Here is a 14386-nt window from a genome sequence, read left to right as displayed (position 1 = left end):
CTTATCATAATATCTTCAAGGACCATTCAAGTTGTAGCAAGTATCTTACTTCATTCCTTTTGATAGCTGCTGTTAAGTCTTTGTTTTCAATTGAAGTAGAGTTTATTTACAATATTAAATTAGTTTCAAGTATACAGCAAGGTGATTCAGTATGTTTGCAGATTATACACCATTATAGGTGACTGCAAGGTAGGGTGTATAATTCCTGGTGCTATACAGTGCATCCTTGTTGCTCATTGGTTTTGCATGTAGTAGTTTGATCCATTAGTCTCACACCCCCAGTTTATCCCTCCCCCTTTCCCTCTCCCGTTTGGTAGTGACCACAAGTTTATTTTATATGTTTGTGAGTATGTTTCTGCTTTGCATGCACATTCGTTTGCATTATTTTTCAGATTCCACATGAAAGTGATACAGTATTATCTGGCCTGTGTCACAAAGCACAGTATTCTCTAGGTCCATCCAAATTGCTGCAAATGGTAATATTTCATTCTTTTCTATGGCTGTGTAATTTATCTATCATCTATCTATCGATCACATATTAATCCAATCATTTGTTGATTCGCACTCTTTCTGTTTCCCTATCTTGACTATTGTAGTAGTGCTGCTATGAATATTGGGGTGCATTCATCTTTTCAAAGTAGCAGATTTTCTTTTTCCCAGATGTATACCCAGGAGTTAAATTGCTGTGTCATATGGTGAACCCGCCTGCCAATGCAGGAGACCTAAGAGACATAGGTTTGATAGCTGGGTCAGGAAGATCCCCTGGAGGAGGGTATTACAACCCACTCTGGTATTCTTGTCTGGAGAGTCCCCATGGACAGAGAAGCCTAGTGGGCTGCAGTCCATAGGGTTGCAGAGTCAGACACATCTGAAGTGACTTATGCATGTATGCACAGAGTGGTTCTATTTTTAGTTTATTTTAGGAACCTCTACACATTTTTACATAGTTAAAAGCACTAATTTGCATTCCCACCAACAATATACAAATATTTCCTTTTCTTTACATTCTCACCAACATTTGTTATTTGTAGACGTTTTGATGACAGTCATTTTGACAGGTAAGAAGTATTATCTCATTGTGGTAATAATTTGCATTTCTCTGATAACTAGCAATTTTGAGTGCCTGTTAGCCATCTATATGTCTTCTTTGGAATAACATCTATTCAGGTCTTCTACCTATTTTTGTTTGTTTGTTTGTTTGCTTGCTTGCTTATTATTGTTGAGATGTAGAACTGTTTATTATTTTGGATATTAACCCTTTGTTGCTAAGATTCTTTGCAAATGTTTTATCCCATTCCACATGTGTATTTTTATTTTGCCAATAGCTTCCTTTGCTGTGCTAAAGCATTTAAGTGTAATCAGGTCCTACTTGTTTCTTTCTGCTTTTCTTTTGTCTTAGGAAACCGACGTAGAGTATATTGCTATGATATTTGTCAGAGTGGTCCACTTGTGTTCTAGAAGGCAGAACATGTCTTGATGGATACTGTTTCAGCTTTTCAAAAATGAACGCCATGTCTGTAAACAACACCCTTAGGTTGAAGATTTCTGCTTTCTTCACAGAAATATTCTCCCTCAATATAAGTTGCAGTTAAACTTCAAGGTTACCATGGGGTTAGCCTTTGAAAATTGACATTTTCCATCATGTCTTGCTATAATGTTTGCTCACTGGGACAACCTAAATTTCAGCATAAGGTAACACTTGAAGAATAAAATAACTCTGGTAATTGAAAAATCAAAGGTAGGAGGGTAAACAAATTGATTGTCATGAAGTTGAATATCTTTATTGTCAAGTAAATAACTTTCTAAATTAATGTATTTTGAATTTTGTGATGCAATTGTATTTGACAAAAATATTATAAAAAGCATTATTCCAAGCAAGTGAAGCAAAACTGAATATAGAAAATTTACCTCCCATTATATTGCAGGTAATATGAACCTGGAGCATTGATTTTAGAAAGTTCTTTAGTTGACATATTGAAGTCAAACTATATTCTGTACCATTTGCTCAGTTTTGGTTAGGGTTTTTTCTTTTCTAGAGAAAATGTAATTATATCCTTTTTATTTTATAGAAATAAGTACTCAAAATATGAGATTTCCACACTTCTTAATATTAAAGTATCTTACCAAGATTGAATCTTTTTTCTTACATCTAAGTTGTCTTTTCTGTTGATCAATAAGAATCATTTTCTCTTCCAGCTGAGGAACTGATTTAGAGATATGCATTTTTGTTATTCAATTGAATTATTATAATGTTTTATTGGTTTATTATATATTTAGATTTATTTTTTATATTTAAACAATACCATTTTTTAATTGTCACTGCATTTATTCTCAGTTACAATTTTTGGCAAACTATTTTAATTTTCCTTGTTAGTTCTCCCTAAAGTAGTTGTGGTTTATAAATTTAACACAATTTTAACAATACAAATACTAATAATTTTTGTGTGGAATTATACAAATAAGCAACAACAACGAAAGAAAGCTAAAAACCTTTGGAAAATAAAAGCTACAGGAGATGCTAATCTTATAAGGTATTTAAGCTTAGTAAAACATTCTTTAATTAAAACAGTATAATGTTGGCACACTAATTTACAGATGCATGGGACAGAATAGATAATACAGAAATGGACCAAATTCATATAGAAGTTTAACACATGACAAAACTGATATCTCAAAAATTTAGAACAAATATGGATTTTTAAATAAATGGTATTGGGACAACTGGAGATCCCCTTGAAAAGAGTTAAGATTAGACTCAAAAATATAAGAAAATACTCTAAATTGGTATTTTTCAATCATGACAAATTTGCCACCGTTCCTGTTTGAGGACTTCTGGCAAAGTCTGGAGGCATTTTTGACTATGATAACTGGGAGATGGTACAAATAAAATTATATAATGCACAGGAAAGGCCCTACAGCAAAGAAAATTCTCTTATAAAAAATGTTAATAGTGTCAAATTTGAGAACTTTTTTGTGTCATTAAAAATGATGCAGTAGGAAACTAAAGTCAAATCTAGCCTCTGTAGCCCAACACCAAATTAAAACTTGGAGACAGAGTTTTGGGAGAAGTAGAAAAGAGAAGCTTTATATCTTTTATTAAGGGGGTTACTCTGGGTTCATGCGTGTCCTGGGGCGGGGGTTGTGAGTTTTAGAGACAAGGGAATACGTGCTTTGTGGTTCAGTCATATCTGACTCTTTGTGACCTCCTGGACTGTAGCCCACCAGGCTCCTCTGTCCAGGGGAATTATCCAGGCAAGAATACTGGAATGGGTTGCCTTGCCCTCCTCCAGAGGATCTTCCCAACCCAAAGATCAAACCCAGGTCTCCTACAATTAAATATGGATTCTTTTCTAAGTCACCAGGGACAAGGTGGTGGGGTTGCTGATAAGGATCAGGATACACATGGGGCCTACAATCTTTCAATATAGAGATCATCCAGCTTCAGGTGGTGAGGGACCTTCTCTGGAAAGAAGAGTGCCTCATCCTGTAGTTCAGTTCAGGTCAGTTCAGTCACTCTGTCATGTGCGACTCTTTGTGAACCAGGGACTTCAGCACACCAGGCCTCCCTGTCCATCACCAACTCCTGGAGATTTCTCAGACTCATGTCTATCGGGTCAGTGATGCCATCCAACCATCTCATCCTCTGTCATCCCCTTCTCCTCCTGTCTTCGCTCTTTCCCAGCATCAGGGTCTTTTCCAATGAGTCAGTTCTTCACTTCAGGTGAACAAAGTATTGGAGTTTCAGCTTCAGCGTCAGTCCTTCCAATGAATATTCAGGATATATTTATTTTCGGATTGACTGGCTTGATCTCCTTGCAGTCCAAGGGACTCTCAAGACTCTTCTGCAACCAACACCACATTTCAAAAGCATAAATTCTTTGTCATTTGGCTTTCTTTATGGTCCAGCTCTCACATCCATACATGACTACTGGAAAAATCATAGCTTTTACTAGAGTTACCTTTGTGGGCAAAGTAATGTCTCTGCTTTTTAATATGCTGTCTAGGTTGGTCATAACTTTTCTTCCAAGGAGCAAGCATCTTTCAATTTCATGATTGCAGTAACCATCTGCAGTGATTTTGGAGCCAAAGAAAATAAAATCTGTCACTGTTTCCATTGTTTCCCCATCTATTTGTCATAAAGAGATAGGACTGGATGCCATGATCTTAGTATTTTGAATGTTGAGTTTTAAGCCAACTTTTTCACTCTCCTCTTTCACTTTCATCAAGAGGCTCTTGACTTCCTCTTCACTTTATGACATAAGGGTAGAGTCATCTGCGTATCTGAGGTTATTGATATTTCTCCTGCAACCTTGATTCCAGCCTGTGCTTTGTCCAGCAAACCATTTCACATGATGTAATCTGCATTACTTTGCCAACAAAGGTCTGTCTAGTCGAGGTTATGGTTTTTCCAATATTTATGTATGGATGTCAGAGTTGGATTATTAAGAAAGCGGATCGCTGAAGAATTGATGCTTTTGAACTGTTGTGTTGGAGAAGACTCTTGAGTCCCTTGGACTGCAAGGAGATCCAGTTGGTCCATCCTAAAGGAAATCAGTCCTGGGTGTTCATTGGAAGGAATGATGCTAAAGCTGAAACTCCAATACTTCGGCCACCTGATACGAAGAGCTGACTCATTTGAAAAGACACTGATGCTGGGAAAGATTGAGGGCAGGAGGACAAGGGGAAAACAGAGGATGAGATGGTTGGATGGCATCACCGACTCAATGGACATGAGTTTAGGTGGACTCTGGGAGTTGGTGATGGACAGCGAGGCCTGGCATGCTGCAGTTCATGGGGTTGCAAAGAGTCCGACATAACTGAGCAGCTAAACTGAACTGAAACAGGGCCTGCCTCAGGGCTGCACCATTGTTTCTTGGCTGCTCCTCCTTTGTCTCTGCATCACCTTTCTTTCCTTATCAGCAAATATTTGAACCTGCCCTTTGGAACTCAGGGAAGGGGACACAAGAAAGCTTTTGTGCCCAGGAGCCCCACTGGGTCTTGCTTGGTTTCAGTAAGTACACTGGCTTTTGTATAATATGAAAGGGAAATAAAAATAAATAAATAAATGCTGATCTTTGCAATTAGAAACTGAGGAAAGATAAACTAGAAACCACTGATACCATTTACGCGTAGGGAAAAGAGTAAAAAAAGAGTACATGTCTCTGAATATACCTTTTTATAGCTTCAACATTATTAAGCATTTTAATTCTATGGCTTTGTAAATCAAAACAGCAATGAAAGCCATAAAAATAACAACAGAAATAAATTAATAATAATTTTTAAAATCCAAAAGGAGTATAAAAAGTCACCAGTATGAGCCTGGTGGGCTGTAGTCCATGCGGTTGCGAAGAGTCGGACACAACTGAGCAACTTCCCTTTCAATTTTCACTTTCATGCATTGGAGAAAGAAGTGGCAACCCACTCCAGTGTTCTTGTCTGGAGAATCCCAGGGACGGGGGAGCCTGGTGGGCTGCCATCTGTGGGGTCGCCCAGAGGCGGATACGACTGAAGCGACTTAGCAGTAGCAGCAGCATACTAAAGCATATTTCATTTGAATAACAATCACATCCACAGGATGAAAGAGAAATTTAACCCTCATAGTCTTTGAAACAGGCAGATACCTGCAGGCTAAAGGAGGAAAATGTATCTCCTTTATTTGAACTCCTCTCCATAGTTTGTTTTCTCAGTGTTTGTTTTTCAAAGTGGTATGAATTAGTAAGCTTTAAACTACATTTATGTAACTTTTTTTTTGCTTTTTTGCTGTTGTACTTTAGCGGCTATGTCATTCCCTACTCTTTAAGACCCCATAGACAGTAGCCTGCTAGCCTTCTCTGTCCATGGGATTTCCCAGGCAAAAATTCTGGAATGGGTTGCCATTTCCTTCTCCAAGGTATGTTCCAGACCCAGGGAGCCAACACACCTCTCCAGATTGGCAGCTAGATTCTTTACCACTGAGCTACAAGGAAAGCCCTTTATGTAATATAGGATTGAGCAAATGGCTAAATTATTGAGATTTTTGACTGTCAGAAATATACAGGAAGGGAAAAACCAGGGTAAGTGATATGAAATTCAATTAGAAGCTACAAAGAACTGATGGTTTTGGTAGCTGTATGAGCACATAAATATTTAAAAGTGTATTTGTTTATGTATGTAAAAGTGCATATTTTTTCACTTGCTCTGTGTGCTAAAAAGCATTAGAAACAGGCCTAGAAATCGGAACGGCCACAGTGAGCAGGAGGGCAGCCTGTGTGTTCTGAGTTCTGGGATTAGGCATTATTTTTTGAGACACAGTGCTGGACATCAAATAGCTTATTTTTGACAGCTTATATAATCTAGATTTGACTGTCATTATGGCCCCTTAAAACATCAAGAATATGTGTTATCTTTTAGGGAGTACAATGGCAACCCACTCCAGTACTCTTGCCTGGAAAAATCCCATGGGCAGAGGAGCCTGGTAGGCTACATCTGTGGGGTCGCAAAGAGTCAGTCACAACTGAGCGACTGCACTTTCTTGGTGATGCTAGGAGAATATCGCTCTTTATGGTTGAGCAGGTATTCCTGCCAGTGGGGGAGGTCTGATTAATGCATAAAGCAGATATTCAATGCAGTATGGGGAGAGAGGGGGCCAAAAGGCAGAGAAGAATTTTTAATGTTTATATTTTTCTTGTCTTGCCATAAAATATGAATTTTATTTCACAAGATTCCCTCCGTTGGGTTTTATCTCTGTTACAGCATGATGCCAACAGGCATCCAGGGATGAAAGGATGCTTGTGAGATCTCTCTTATTGCTCAGCAATAGTTATGGAGCTTGCATGCACGTGTTTTCAGGCATGTCTGACTCTTTGTGGCCCCATGGACTGTGGCCTGCCAGGCTTCTCTGTCTGTGAGATTTTTCAGGCAAGAATAGTGGAGAGAGTTATCATTTCCTTCTTCAGGTATGGAGCTTAGAGTTCCAGCTCTGGGTAAAATAAAGTGTGCATGCATCAGAGTTTCTCCTCTACTGAATACAACTAAAAATCCGGAAAGAATATATGAGAAACTTGGAAGCCTACAAAAGTAAATGCCAGCAGGTAGATTGGTGAAGAACATCAGACTTTGAAGTCACCAAACTAGGGCTGAGCACTTTTTTTCTCTCTGTGAACTCCCCAACTGAACTCCACAAAGCTGGAAACTCAAAAATGAGGACTCCAGAAAAACTGAAGCTCTGGCTCATGTGTGGGAAAACAGGATGCTTAGCATTCAAAGAGAGAGGAGAAAATCAATAAAATCAAAGTGGTTCTTTGTAACCATCAATAAAATTGATCTTTTAGCAAGGCAAACTGATTAAAATGAAGAAAAGACACAAGTAATATCTGGAATTAAAGCAGGGAATATTATTATAGGCCCTATGGATACTGAGAGAAAATAGGGAATCCTGTGAACACCTCCATAGATGTAAGTACAACAACTTTGATAAAATTAGTCAATTCCTTAACAAACACAAAATATCAAAATTCATCCAAGTCACCCAAGATCACTCAGTTAACCTGAATAAACCTATAAATATGAAAGTAGTTTAATTTGTATTTTTTTTCCTAAGAAAGAAATCACTAGGACTAGATTGTTTCCTGGCAGATTTTATCAAACAATTAAAGAAGAAATGACATTGATGCTATACAATCTCTTCTAGAAAGTGAAAGAACACAGTCATCCTACTTTATGAGGCCAATATCACCCTGATACCAATTTTAAACAAAGAAATTAGGAAAAAAAAGAAAAAGAAAATTCAAACCCATATCTCTTAATCATGCAATAATCCTCAAAAAAAATTTAGCAAACTGCACCCAACATTATGTATTAAGTCACTTCAGTTGTGTCCAACTCTGTGTGACCCTGTTGACTTTTTTTTCTCGCGGTGGGAGAAGTAGATTGAAGCCAGTTGTCTAGGGTATTTAGCTGTTAACTAAAGTTTCGTGGGGGTGGAGCCCACCAATCTAGTGAGGATTTAGCTTAATTAAAGTGGTTGATTTGCATTCAATTGATGTAAGATGTAATCTTGCAGTCCTTATCAGGAATTAAGTAAATTATACTTGCTTAGGGCTTTGAAGGCTCTTGGTCTGTTTAACCTAAATTCCTATTCTAGAATTGAGAGAATTGGTGTTAGTGGTAGTAGTATGGTGGATAATACGGTCATTGTTGGTAGAGGGGTTATTCGTTTTGTGGTTGGGAATTGTCATTTTATTTTTATATTGTTTGTGGAGGGAAATATTGTGAGCGCGGTGGAGTATGTAAGTCGTATGTAAAAATATAGGTTTAGTAGTGCTGTAATTGCTATGAGGGTGGGTAAAATAATGCTGTCATTTTTTGTTATTTCTTGAATAATTATTCATTTTGGTATAAATCCTGATAGTGGGGGGAGTCCTCCTATTGATAGGAGGGTAATGAGGACTAGGATTGTTATGATGGGTGCTTTATTTCATGTGTGTGATAGTGATACGGTGGTTGTGGTTGAGTTGGCTATAAACTGTGAATATGGTGGAGGTTATAATAATATAAATGATTAGGTTTAATAGTGTTATGGTGGGGTTATACAGTAGGACTGCTGTTATTCAGCCTATGTGGGCGATTGATGAATAGGGTATAATTTTTCGTAGTTGGGTTTGGTTCAGTCCTCCTCAGCCTCCAATTGTAATGGATAAAATTGATGGAGTTAGGATTAGGTTTAGATTGATGGATGGGAGGATTTGATAAAGTACTGATATGGGTGCTAGTTTTTGTCATGTGAGTAAGATTAGGCCTGAGGATAGGGGAATGCCTTGTGTTACCTCTGGGACTCAGAAGTGGAATGGAGCCATACCTAGTTTTATAGCGAGAGCTGTTGTTATGAGTATGGAGGCTGTTGGGTTAAATAGTTTTATTACGGTTCATTGGCCTGAAAATATTAAGTTGATGATGGCTATTATTAGTAGTATTGAGGCTGTTGATTGAGTTAGGAAATATTTGGTTGATGCTTCTGTGGCTCGTGGGTTGTGCTTTTTTATTATAATGGGGATGATAGCAAGTATGTTTATTTCAAATCCAATTCAGATAAGCAATCAGTGGGTGCTAATCATGACGATAATGGTTCCAAGTATAACGGTTATTAGAATAATAATAAAGATAGTTGGATTTATTAGTATGGGAAGGATATGAACCAACATTTTCGGGGTATGGGCCCAATAGCTTAATTAGCTGACCTTACTATTAGAATTTGGTGTAACTGGGAGCACGAAGAGTTTTGGGTTCTTAGGAGTAGGTTCAATTCCTATAGTTCTAGAAATAAGAGGATTTAAACCTCTATTATTTACTCTATCAAAGTAACTCTTTTGTCAGACATATTTCTTATGTTTGTGGGGGGATGCTTGATAGGAGAATAGGTAGTGATACGTGTCATATGCACAGGGCTAGTGTTAGGGGTAGAAAATTTTTTCATAATAAGTGTATTAATTGGTCATAACGGAATCGGGGGTAGGATGCTCGGATTCATAGGAAGGTAATTGTGAGTAGTAGTGATTTGATGGTGAAGTTAATTGTGTAAAGTTCTGGTATGTATGGGTTGTGGAATGCTCCTAGGAAGAGGGTTGTTGTGAAGATGTTTATTATGATAATGTTTGCATATTCTGCTATAAAAAATAGGGCGAATGATCCGGCGGCATACTCTATGTTAAAGCCTGATACTAGTTCAGATTCTCCTTCGGTGAGGTCAAATGGTGCTCGGTTTGTTTCTGCTAGTGTTGAGATGAATCATATTATTGCTAGGGGTCATGCTGGAAAGATTAGTCATACTTGTTCTTGTGTAATGATTAGTGTAGAGAGGGTAAAGGATCCGTTTATTAGTAGAACTGATAGTAAGATGATTGCTAGTGTTACTTCATAAGAGATTGTTTGTGCTACTGCCCGTAGGGCTCCAATGAGAGCATACTTTGAGTTGGAGGCTCAGCCTGATCAGAGGATTGAATATACAGCTAAGCTTGATATGGCTAATATGAAGAGGACTCCTAGATTTATGTTGATGAGGGGGTAGGGTATGGGTAGGGGGATTCATATGGTTAAGGCTAGGGTTAGCGCTAGGATGGGGGCTAAAATGAATATTGAAATTGAGGACGTGGCGGGTCGTAGGGGTTCTTTAATGAAAAGTTTAATTGCATCGGCGATGGGTTGAAGTAAGCCATATGGTCCTACAATGTTTGGGCCTTTTCGAAATTGTATATAACCTAGGACTTTTCGTTCAACTAGTGTAAGAAAAGCTACGGCTAGGAGAATGGGGATAATGAGTGTTAGAACTGGGGATAATGGGGATAATGGGGATAATGGGGATAATGAGTGTTAGCCCACCAGTCCACATCCCTCTGTCCATGGGATTCTCCAGGCAAGAACACTGGAGTGGATTGCCCAGCCCTCCTCCAGGGGACCTTCCTGACCAAGCGATCGAACCTGCATCTCTTATGTCTCCTGCATTGGCAGGCAGGTTCTTTACCACCAGCACCATTTGGCATCATACGTATATGATAATATACCCTCACCAAATGATGGCTATGCTGGGAATAGCAGTCTGTATCACTATGCAGAAAATAGTCACTGAAATCCACCATTTAAATAATCTAAAAGAGAAAGTACATGATGATACGAATTGATAAAAAAAGTATTTGACAAAATACAATGATCATTCACAATGAAAATATTTATCAAAGTAAGAATAGGAGGAAACTTATGAAATTTTATAAAAGGAAATCTATAAAGACTCTACTAACATCATATGTAGTAAGGAGGGGCCATTTGTGTTTCCCTAATATGAGGAGCAAGGCAAGAATATTCACTTTCATCATTCTTGCTAAAAATTTTGGCAGAATCCTCAACCAGAGCAACAAGAAAACAAACAATGCTATACATTAGACCCAGAGGGATGGTACAGGGAGGGAGGTGGGAGGTGGTTTCAGGATGGGGAACATATGTACACCTGTGGCAGATTCATGTTGATATATGGCAAAAACCAATACAATATTGTAAAGTAATTAGCCTCCAATTAAAATAAATAAATTTATATTAAAAAATAAAAATATACTAATTTGTCTTAATTGTAAAGGAGAATATTATTTACATAGAAAATTCAATCAGATCAGGATAGAAAACAAAGCAAAATCATGAAGCAACAAACAACAAGAACAATGAACAATGCCCTTTTATATATCAGCCATGTACAAACAGAAAAAATAGCGAAAGAAAGAGCATCACTTTTAAAACTTAAAAAAACAGAATTTTGAGGTATAAAAATAAAACCTTAGATATATAATGGAATATTAATGTGAACTATTAATGGAGGGACTAAAAAAAAAACTGGAATTATTCATCGTGAATTTTGGTTGAAATTCTCAATACAACTTCAGATGTCAGTTCTCTCCAAATTGACATACAGATTTAATGCAATATCAATGAAAAATCTCAACAGAATACTTTTGTTGTTTTATGTACACAAGTTGATTCTAAAATTTATATAAAAGGAAAGGAATTTAAAAGGGCTAACATACTTTTGAAAAAGAATGATAAATTTGAGACAGTCACAAGCTACTTGATTTTAAGCTTTTTAAAACCATAGAATTCAAAGTAGTATGATATTCAAAAGGGGATATTCATATGGGCCAATGGAAAAAAAATAGAATCTAGGAATTAACCTCCGCATGTCTGACTAACTGGTTTTTAATAAAGTTGCCAAAGCAATTCAGTGGATAAACTGTAGCATACAATACATTGTTTTGAAATCTCCTTGTCTAAAACTATAAATTTTTAGAATAAAACATAGGGTATGAGTTGTTTTTTTCATTACTTTGCATTGGCGTATAGTTTCTTTACAAAACTGAGTCAGTTTCCTAACTAATGGGGTTACCTTCCCATATAGGTCACTACGGAGCAATGAATGTAGTTTCCTGTGCTATAAAATAGGTTCTTATTAGTTACCTATCAGTAAGCGTATATATGTAAATCCCAATCTCCAAATTTATCCACCTTCCCCCCCTCCTTGGTATCCATAAGTTTGCTCTCTATGTCTTTGTCTCTATTTCTGCTTTGCATATAAGATCATCTATACCACTTTTCAATTCCATATATATGCATTAATAAATATTGGTTTTTGTTTCCAACTTACTTCATTTTGTATGACAATCTCTAAGTCCATCCAGGTCTCTGCAGATGGCACAATTTCATTCCTTTTTCATTCCAATATTTTTCCCATTCTGAGAGAATGGGAATATTGTCTTTTCATCTTGTTTGAACTGTGATGTTAGGGAAGACTCTTGAGAGTCCCTTAAACTGAAAGGAGATCCAACCAGTCCATCCTAAAGATCAGTCCTGAATGTTCAATGGGAAGGCTGATGCTGAAGCTGAAATTCCAATATTTTGGCCACCGGATGTGAAGAACCGACTCATTGGGAAAGACTCTGATGCTGGGAAAGATTGAAGCAGGAGGAAGAGGGGACGACAGAGGAAGAGATGGTTGAATGACATCACCAATGTGATGGGCATGAGTTTGAGTAGGCTTCAGGAGTTGGTAATGGACAGGGAGGCCAGGGGTGCTGCAGTCCATGGGGTCGTAAAGAGTCAGACACAACTGAGCAACTGATCTAACTGGCTGACTGAAAGTTTCTCAACTAATCTATGACAAAAGAGGCAAGAATATACAATGGAGAAAAAAACAGACCGTTCAATAAGTAGTGCTGGAAAAGCTGGACAGCTAGATGCAAAAGAATGAAATCAAATCACTCCTTAACACCATGCACAAAAATAAACTCAAAATGGACTAAGGACCTAAATCTAGGGTATGAGTTCTCATGCACTGCAGGAAGATCTGGTCAATGAAAGAACACACATAGTTGGACTCCATCAAAATTTTTAAAATGTTTTCCCCCAAATGTACTGTTAAGAGAATGAAAAAGCAAGCTATAAATTAGGTGAAAATATTTGCAAATAACATATTTGGTGAGAGACTTGTATCCAGAATGTATATTTAGAATCCTTTAATGTCCTGAGAAGCTACCCTATGCCCAAGGCCAGGGGCGGCGGCCGGGAGGAGCAATCCCACGTCCAAGGAGTGGTGGCTGCGCAGGTGCAGGAGAGAATAGAGGAGCTATTCCATGCTCAAGGTCAGGAGGGGTGGCAGTGAGGAGATACCCCTCGTCTAAGGAAAGGAGCAGCAGCTGCGCTTTGCTGGAGCAGCCATGAAGAGATACCCCACGGCCAAGGTAAGAGAAGCCCAAGTAAGACGGTAGGTGTTGCAAGAGGGCATCAGAGGGCAGACACACTGAAACCATAATCACAGAAAACTAGTCAATCTAATCACACAAGGACCACAGTTTTGTCTAACTCAAAGAAACTAAGCCATGCTTGTGGAGCCACCCAAGATGGGCTGGTCATGGTGGAGAGGTCTGACAGAATGTGGTCCACTCGAGAAGGAAATGGCAAACCACTTCAGTATTCTTGCCTTGAGAACCCCATGAACAGTATGAAAAGGCAAAATGATAGGATACTGAAAGAAGAACTCCTCAGGTCAGTAGGTGCCCAATATGCTACTGGAGATCAGTGGAGATATAAGTCCGGAAAGAATGTAAGGATGGAGCCAAAGCAAAAACAATACCCAGTTGTGGATGTGACTGGTGATAGAAGCAAGGTCCGATGCTATAAAGAGCAATATTGCATAGGAACCTGGAATGTCAGGTCCATGAATCAAGGCAAATTGGAAGTGGTCAAACAAGAGATGGAAAGGGTGAACGTCGACATTCTAGGAATCAGCGAACTAAAATGGACTGGAATGGGTGAATTTAACTCAGATGACCATTATATCTACTACTGTGGGCAGGAATCCTTTAGAAGAAATGGAGTAGCCATCATGGTCAACAAAAGTGTCCGAAATGCAGTGCTTGGATGCAATCTCAAAAAGGACAGAATGACCTCTCTTCGTTTCCAAGGCAAACCATTATCACAGTAGTCAAAGTCTATGCCCCTTCAGTAACACTGAAGAAACTGAAGTTGAACGGTTCTATGAAGACCTACAAGACCTTTTAGAACTCACACCCCAAAAAGGTGTTCTTTTCATTATAGGGGACTGGAATGAAAAAGTAGGAAGTCAAGAAACACCTGGAGTAACAGGCACATTTGGCCTTGGAATATGGAATGAAGCAGTGCAAAGGTTAATATAGTTTTGCCAAGAAAATGCACTGGTCATAGCAAACACCCTCTTCCAACAACACAAGATAAGACTCTACACATGGACCCCACCAGATGGTCAACACTGAAATCAGATTGATTATATCCATTGCAGCCAAAGATGGAGAAGCTCTATAAAGTCAACAAAAACAAGAGCAGGAGCTGACTGTGGCTC

This window comes from Ovis canadensis, chromosome 4, assembly GCF_042477335.2.
Source record: "Ovis canadensis isolate MfBH-ARS-UI-01 breed Bighorn chromosome 4, ARS-UI_OviCan_v2, whole genome shotgun sequence".
In the NCBI taxonomy this organism is placed as follows: domain Eukaryota; kingdom Metazoa; phylum Chordata; class Mammalia; order Artiodactyla; family Bovidae; genus Ovis; species Ovis canadensis.
Note: the sequence above shows the minus strand (reverse complement) of the source record.